The sequence below is a fragment of the Pinus tabuliformis genome, chromosome 4_2 (assembly GCF_031772625.1).
Source record: "Pinus tabuliformis cultivar Carrire ecotype Pingquan chromosome 4_2, CPIR1, whole genome shotgun sequence".
NCBI classification, from domain to species: domain Eukaryota; kingdom Viridiplantae; phylum Streptophyta; class Pinopsida; order Pinales; family Pinaceae; genus Pinus; species Pinus tabuliformis.
In genome coordinates, this window is record NC_142304.1 from 100,057,435 (window position 1) to 100,065,705 (window position 8,271).

Here is an 8,271-nt window from a genome sequence, read left to right on the forward strand (position 1 = left end):
ATATTAAATATTTTCAACACCTTTTGAATGTACTCATTCTGAGACAATGTTAATTTGTGATTTTTCCTATCTCTAGTTATTCTTGTTAGAGTCAGTCTGGTCATCCCTCCGTCAGAGATCATTTCTCTCACTGCATTTCATTTTTAGGTGTCTCATTCATTTCATTCATTTGCATTCCATTAGGGGCATGCCATAATCTGATGGAAGGACCTTGCCACTCATTAACCCTCATGCCTTCTACCTGTTGGCTCAGGTCTGTCCCTAAAATCAATTTTGAAATCATTCATAGTCCTGTTTTGGCCTCTTGTTAGCAAAGAGATAATAAGATTTTTAGGTATTTTTAGGTCTAGGATTTAGTTTATTTAGTCCTCAAAGTGCCCAATAATGCCAGCAAGCTAGAGGTACGTTCAGATTCTCATCATTAATAATGCTCAAGGATGATTCCTCCCCAAAACTTTGTTTTGAAGAAGAAATCGTCAAATTAATTGTTTGTAGTAAATATGTATTTTTAAAGTTTTCCCCCATGAAGTACTTCAAATTTAGACTCTAGTCATCCTTTTCCGAAGTTCAATGCCACCATCCCCTGCAAAAAATAAACCAAGAAGCCATCGTTTTAGCCAAAAATCATAAAGGAAGCCAAACAAAGTTAGTGTAAAGTGTCAAAGGTTTCAAAACTTGCAAAAGTGGGTGTGCCCAAATCAAAAATCAAAAGCCTTGTCATAAGGGATATGTTTTTGTTCCAATAATCCAATTTCATGCCAAGATACATTAGCAAAACCATGATAAATCATTGACAAGTGAAGAAAACAAGTTGAAGGCCGAAAATGTATTACAGTTGCAGAGAGCGACGCATAGGTTGAGTGTTGTGGCGAGTTGGTGAGGCGCGACACACTGGGTCTCAACATCCAATGCATTTTTACAAGGGCTCGTTGCACTCGTGAGGCGCGGCGCATTGGGCATGCCGCACGACGTATATAGCCAGAGGCCCGAAAACGGTCAAAACTTGCTCAAATCGGATTTGCCTCGTTTCAAGTAGGAAGCTTTTCTAGATAAGAAGGTCTTGAGTTATCTGCTTTCCAATAATGATTCAGTTAGGAATCTTACCATAAATTGCAGCCGACTAGATGACTCAGCAACATACATTTTTTTTCTTTCGCACCTCAAAGAGCTAGTTCTACAAAAATGTTCCAATTTCTCTCACAAGCTTTTTGTTGCACTAGGGAAACATTGCCCCAATCTGAGATTTTTGTCCGTCGAGTTGGAATACTACCGAAGACATCAGGCTCTTCAAAACTAAAAATCAAGTCTCAAAAAACTTTTCGATGGTTTCCACTCTCTGGAATCCTTGTGCATCAAGGCACAATTTGATTCTTGCATTTTTGAAGCGACAGTATCATTCATGCCCATAACAGTAAAATATTTGCATCTGCAACAAGTAACAGAAAAAGGTACAAGACAATCATTACACAGTTGAGGTATTCAAAGGATAGCTGTTGTCCTGGGACAAAATGGGATTCCCTTCTCAATAGGATCTTCCTTCCAAAGTATACAGTCCTTAACACTTGTTGTAGATCATATCACAAATGACCTTCTAGGTTCTATCACACAAAATCTCATTCTCCTGATTAATTTAGATCTGAGGGATGCACCTCTAGGAGAACCATTTCTATGACATGATCTGACCAATAGTGGTGTGCAGTCTTTGGGTTCTTGCAATTATTTATGTCACCTCTCCCTTTCCTATAGCAGAGTAAATTATCCAGCATTTTTTAGACGAGTAAATGACATGGGCATGTTTCTCATGGCTGAAGGCTGTAAAAACATGGAGTCCATCAAGCTCGGAGGATTTTATAGAGTGACAGATGCTGGTTTTAGTGCGCTCATACATGCTTGCAAAAATTTGAAAACTTTTGAACTCTATAACACATTTCATTTGTCTGATTTGGCTTTTCATGATCTTCTAGCTACTTCTCTTTCCCTTGTGTCTGTCAGACTGATCTCATGCTGTCTTTTAACTAGTGAATCAGTGGAACACATTACTCTCTATGCAGATCTAGAGGTGCTTGACCTCACGGCCTGTAAAAGTGTAGCAAATGATGGTATGCAAGCTATTTCAAAGCTTAAGAAATTGAATACTTTATCTCTTAGTGGAGCAGATATCACTGATACTGGAATGTCCATCTTAGGAGGTGGAAATGTTCCCTTGGTAAGAGCAGAATGAATCTTGAGGAATAATTTGAGATCATCATTTATAATTAGATTTGGTCTGTTGTTTGAGGATTTGCGAGGACCATTGTAAGGGCTAAAAATGGCAGGGATAGAATATTAACTTCCAATGATGGAGAGTGTTGCGAATCTTGTTGGATATGTTTTCCTCGGTATTAAAGGAGAAATTGCAACTGGAATTAGCGGAACTCTGTTTCCCTTCATTAACGACAATATCTTCCTTCAAAGCTATTTTTATTAAAAAAATTGGTTATTCAAACAGAAAAGGGAAGGTGAAAAGTCAAAGATCGAAATCCAAAATTAAAGCGAAGAATATCTACCACAACAAAGAGATAGGAACAGATTGCCTATTTTTGTCCTTAGTCATGATTTCATGGGATCCACGCTACAGTTTTTGCCTTTTAATTGGCCATCAGAGAAATTCAAGTGGAACGCCCTTCTGTCTTTGGAACAGATGAATGGCTCTTTTTCTATCTTCATAATTTCAGTTGAAACAACTCCCTATTTTTATCGATTTGTTTTCCCACCTCTGAGTTTATTTATTGTATTGTAAATCATTTGTAAAGGGTTTGAGTTCTGGGAAAGGTGTGGAAAACAAAACTCAGCGCTTCACTGTAGAGTCTGGCAAGGAAATTAATGAAATGATGTAGCTCTGATTCATGAGATTCATGTGGTATGAGTTTAGCATATGTCTCTTCTTTATGTTTCATATGTATTTTGTTATGTTTTACCATTCATTCATAAACATTTCCAGTTGAATGTTTTTAAGTAAGAAAGGTAGAATCCAGTTTATTGCTCTACCTTGGAAAAGCATTCATGCTCTGTGTGTCTTCTTCTGTTTGAAAAGGATTCATTTATTATGCCCTTTTCAACCTCTCAACAGTCCTTCCACTCCATATTATTTCAATTTGATTGCTAAACCTCCTACCTATCTTGCCTCACGAAATACTCTGTGTATTTGACTTAATTTCCTAGCTCATGATGTCCTTTGTCCCATACAACCTTGAAAAATTCAGTTATTCATTAAATTACCTCTTTCATATTTATTTACTAGCCTAAAATCAGTATTCATTTTGAGTCATCTCAGACCCTATTATTTATTTTTACTGAGTGTGACCCGAAGAGAGCCCTCTCTTGTCCTCATAGGGCTAGTTATGAGGCTGAGCGTGGTTTGATGTGGACCTAGAAGCTTACCTTTTCAGCCTGAGGTAAATCTAGGCTCTAACATAGTGGAAACTATAATGAGGATTAAATTATTTTTTTGTTGGTATTCTTCATTTTATAAGCTACAGATGGAGCCTGAAGTTATGCCAGGTAGCCTACGAAATGCTCTTGCTTTGCATCAACGAAGTAGATAAACGTTGCTTCAGTAAATCTCCGGTCTGGCTTGTGAACGTGACATCTAACTTGTTAATTGCACCAGTACATGCATCAAGTTTAGATCTGATTGTTGATGGTGGAAACAATCAGAAATATGAAGGATGAAATCATTCACCGGGCGACTCCATTCACTAAAAAATCCAGAAATCAATGCTTCATGGTGACTCCACTGCAAGAAGATCAGTAGCTTTAAGATTTTCAAGATGGAACAAGTTGCAAGAAGATACACTCCCATGAGCCGAGATCTCATCGCAGGTTTTCTAAACAAAATGCCTAAGGTGGATTGGCTTCAGAATTTGCCTATGTTCAGAAATGTGGAAGGTAATGATGCTGCTCTTCATCTGAAGAAATTTCACATTCATGTGCATAAATTAAATATCGACTTTCCTGAATACTGTTTGATGAAGATGTTTATGGCTACTCTAGAAGATGAAGCTCGATCTTAGTATGAAAGTTTTCCATCTGCTTCTATTTACTGTTTAAAGGATTTTCATACCATGTTCTTTGAAAAGTATAAAGAATCTTATCCATCCTTGATTTTAGTTCAGAACTGTTGTAGCCATGTTCATAGTTTTATTGTAAATCTTGAGAATTTTTATGGGGATAATGAATTGATGGACGGAGAAATCATAGAGGCTCTGTACGAGAATTCATTTCAGCAACATGAAGAGAACCTAGAGGATTCCCATCAAGATGCTCAGGAAACTTTGCAGCAGGATCAAGATCTTGGTACAATGGAAAATTATGAAAGAGAAGGTTTTGTTTCAAATCTATCCATAGAAGAAGACGATATGCAGGAAAGTCAAGTTTCGATTTCAGAAGGTGATAAATTCAAGTCAGCTATTTCAGATCTAGATTCAGATAGTGACGATCAAGAATACCTTGTGCTGAATCCCATGAAGGAGAGCTCTACTATTGAGATCATTCTCAGTTCATTAGAACACAACCTTCATGAGGAGATAATCCAGTCAGTTCATGAAAAATAGAATGAGATATTTGTTCGAGTAAGTGATAAATCTTCTTTCAATAATTCAGTGATAAATGATAATTTGATTGCCATGTCATATGAAGACAATTACTGTTTGAGCAAAAGAAAAAAAAAAGCATTATCTCCTCCGTCTGAAGATGAAATAGATCTACTCCTGAAAGGTCATGGTACAACTCAAGTTAATGCAGATCTGCAGTGTGCACACATGGTCAAGAAAGTGTTGGTAAAACTTCTTCCTCTTTTGAAAATGATGACAGGCTTGTAATCAGTTTTATAGATCAACAAACAGATAATATTTTCTTTCACAAAGATGATAAGGTTGTCATGTTTGATAATCTTGAAGATTGTTTTTTGTTTAATAATGACCTAGACCATGAAGTTGAGGGATATGAGCTTGAGAGAGACAATATGCCAGGATTTCTCATGGTCAAGGAACCTATAGATAACACTCAAATGGTAGAAGCACATACCTCTATGTACATTCCTATCCCTCGGAAATCAATTGTTCTTTCAGATCAAAATGGAGGGAGTACTTGTATTTTTGCAGTTGGATCTCGAGATAAGCCAGTGCTTCAGGATTTTCAAGATCACTTCAGCATTCTTTTGCAAGCATTAGAAAGGATAAATATTGCCTGGTTCATTATCATAAGCTTTGGTTTCAGTGGTTATTTTGAGTTGCCTACAGGTTCATTGTTCCGCCTGCTCGAGAAAAGTGAGAGAAGAAATTTGGTATGTAGCCATATGCTGGATTGGTTACATTGGAAAGCTCGTTACACATGATTGTACATATTTCATTAGTATGTAGGTGGTTGTCATCATGATTTGAAATTTTTATGGACTACTTCCCTTCAGTAAGCTTTGTAAGTTCTTATTTTAGATAAGTTAGTCATGAGTCATTTGTGAGTCAATTTTCAGTCTTGTTGTAAAGTTAGTTTGTGTCGGTTTTCAGTCATGCATTTTAGCTTGCGTTTTGACTACATTGCCCAATGGATGAAGACACTGTCTGCTCTCCCAAAAATCTGCAGTTCTTGACACCTCCCAGGAGCTACCATCCCCATTGGAGCCAATGTTAGAGTTGGTCTGGTCATCCCTCCGTCAGAGATCATTTCTCTCACTGCATTTCATTTTTAGGTGTCTCATTCATTTCATTCATTTGCATTCCATTAGGGGCATGCCATAATCTGATGGAAGGGCCTTGTCACTCATTACCCCTCATGCCTTGTACCTACTGGCTTAGGTCTCTCCCTAAAATCAATTTTGAAATGATTCATAGTCTTGTTTTGGCCTCTTGTCAACAAAGAGTTATTATAAGATTTTTAGGTCTTTTTAGGTCTAGGATTTAGTTAATATAGTCCTCAAAGTGCCCAATAATGCCAGCAGGCCAGAGGGAGGTTCAAATTTTCATCATCAATAATGCTCAAGGATGATTCCTCTTCAAAACTCTGTTTTGAAGAAGAAATCGTCAAATTAATTGTTTGTAATAAATATGTATTTTTAAAGTTTTCCGCCATGAAGTACTTCAAATGCAGACTTTGGTCATCCTTTGTCGAAGTTCAACGCCACCATCCCCTGCAAAAAGTCAACCAAGAAGCCATCGTTTTAGCCAAAAATCATAAAGGAAGCCAAATAGAGTTAGAGTAAAGTATCAAAGGTTTCAAAACTTGCAAAAGTGGGTGCACCCAAATCAAAAATCAAAATCCTTGTAATAAGAGATATGTTTGTGTTCCAATAATCCAATTTCATGCCAAGATACATTAGTGAAACCAAGATAAATAATTGAGGAGTGAAGAAAACACGTTGAAGGCCGAAAATGTATTGCAGTTGCAGAGCGCGGCACATAGGCTGAGTGTCGTGGCACGTTGGTGAGGTGCGGCGCACTGGGGCCTCAACATTCAGTGCATTTTTACAAGGGTGTGGCACATTGGTGAGGCATGGTGCATTGGGCATGCCACGTGGCGCATACAACCAGAGGCCTGAAAACAATCAAAACGTGATCAAATCGGATTTGCCTCGTTTCAAGTAGGAAGCATTTCCAGATAAGAAGGTCTTGAGTTATCTACTTTACAATAATGATTTAGTTAGGAATCTTACTATAAATTTCAGCCGACTGGATGACTCAGCAACATACATTTTTTCTTTTTCACACCTCAAAGAGTTGGTTCTACAGAAATGTTCCAATTTCTCTCACAGGCTTTTTGTTGCACTGGGGCAACATTTCCCCAATCTGAGATTTTTTTCCGTCGAGTTGGCATACTACCGAAGGCATTGGGCTCTTCAAAACTACAAATCAAGTCTCAAAAAACTTTTCGATGGTTGCCACTCTCTGGAATCCTTGTGCATCAAGGGGCACAATTTGATTCTTGCATTTTTGAAGCGACAATATCTTTCATGCCCATGATAGTAAAATACTTGCATCTACAACAAGTAACAGAAAAAGATACAAGACAATCATTACACGGTTGGGGTATTCAAAGGATAGCTGCTGTCCCAGGACAAAATGGGATTCCCTTCTCAATGGGAGTTTCCTTCCAAAGTATACAGTCCTTAACACTTGTTGTAGATCATATCACAGATGACCTTCTGAGTTCTATCACACAAAATCTCATTCTCTCGGTTAATTTAGATCTGAGGGATGCACCTCTAGGAGAACCATTTCTATGACATGATTTGACCAATAGTGGTGTGCAGTCTTTGGGTTCTTGCAATTATTTATGTCACCCCTCCCTTTCCGGTAGCAGAGTAAATTATCTAGAATTTTTTGGACGAGTAAATGACATGGGCATGTTTCTCATGGCTGAAGGCTGTAAAAACATGGAGTCCATCAAGCTCGGAGGATTCTATAGAGTGACAGATGCTGGTTTTAGTGCGCTCATACATGCTTGCAAAAATTTGAAAAATTTTGAACTCTATAACACACTTCATTTGTCTGATTTGGATTTACATGATCTTCTAGCTACTTCTCTTTCCCTTTTGTCTGTCAAACTGATCTCGTGTTGTCTTTTAACTAGTGAATTAGTGGAACAAATTACTCTCTGTGCAGATCTAGAGGTGCTTGACCTCACAGGCTGTAAAAGTGTAGCAGATGATGGTATGTGAGCTATTTCAAAGCTTAAGAAATTGAATACTTTATCTCTTAGTGGAGAAGATATCACTGATACTGGAATGTCCATCTTAGGAGGTGGAAATGTTCCCTTGGTAAGAGCAGAATGGATCTTTAGGAATAATTTGAGATCATCATTTATAATTAGATTTGGTGTGTTGTTTGAGGATTTGCGACGACCATTGTAAGGTCTAAAAATGGCAGGGATATAATATTAACTTCTAATGATGGAGAGTTTTGCGAATCTTGTTGGATATGTTTTCCCCGATATTAAAGGAGAAATTGCAACTGGAATTAGAGGAACTCTGTTTCCCTTCATTAAAGGCGAAATCTTCCTTCAAAGCTATTTTATTAAAAAAATTGGTTTTTATTTAAACGACAAAGGGAAGGTGAAAAGTCAAAGACCGAAAGCCAAAATTAAAACGAAGAATATCTACCACAATAGAGAGATAGGAACGGATTTCCTATTTTTGTCCTTAGTCACGATTTCATGGGATCCACGCTATAGTTTTTTCCTTTTAATTAGCCATCAGAGAAATTAAAGTGGAACGATGTTCTGTCTTTAGAACAGATGAAT

General features: G+C 37.5%; 2 pseudogenes; both read left to right on the forward strand.

Annotated features, from left to right (window-relative positions):
- Positions 1-958: 958 nt before the first annotated feature.
- On the forward strand, positions 959-2,221 carry LOC149168483 (F-box protein At-B pseudogene; annotated as a pseudogene).
- Positions 2,222-4,397: 2,176 nt separating this feature from the next.
- On the forward strand, positions 4,398-7,882 carry LOC149168484 (F-box protein At-B-like; annotated as a pseudogene).
- The last annotated feature ends 389 nt before the right edge of the window (positions 7,883-8,271 follow it).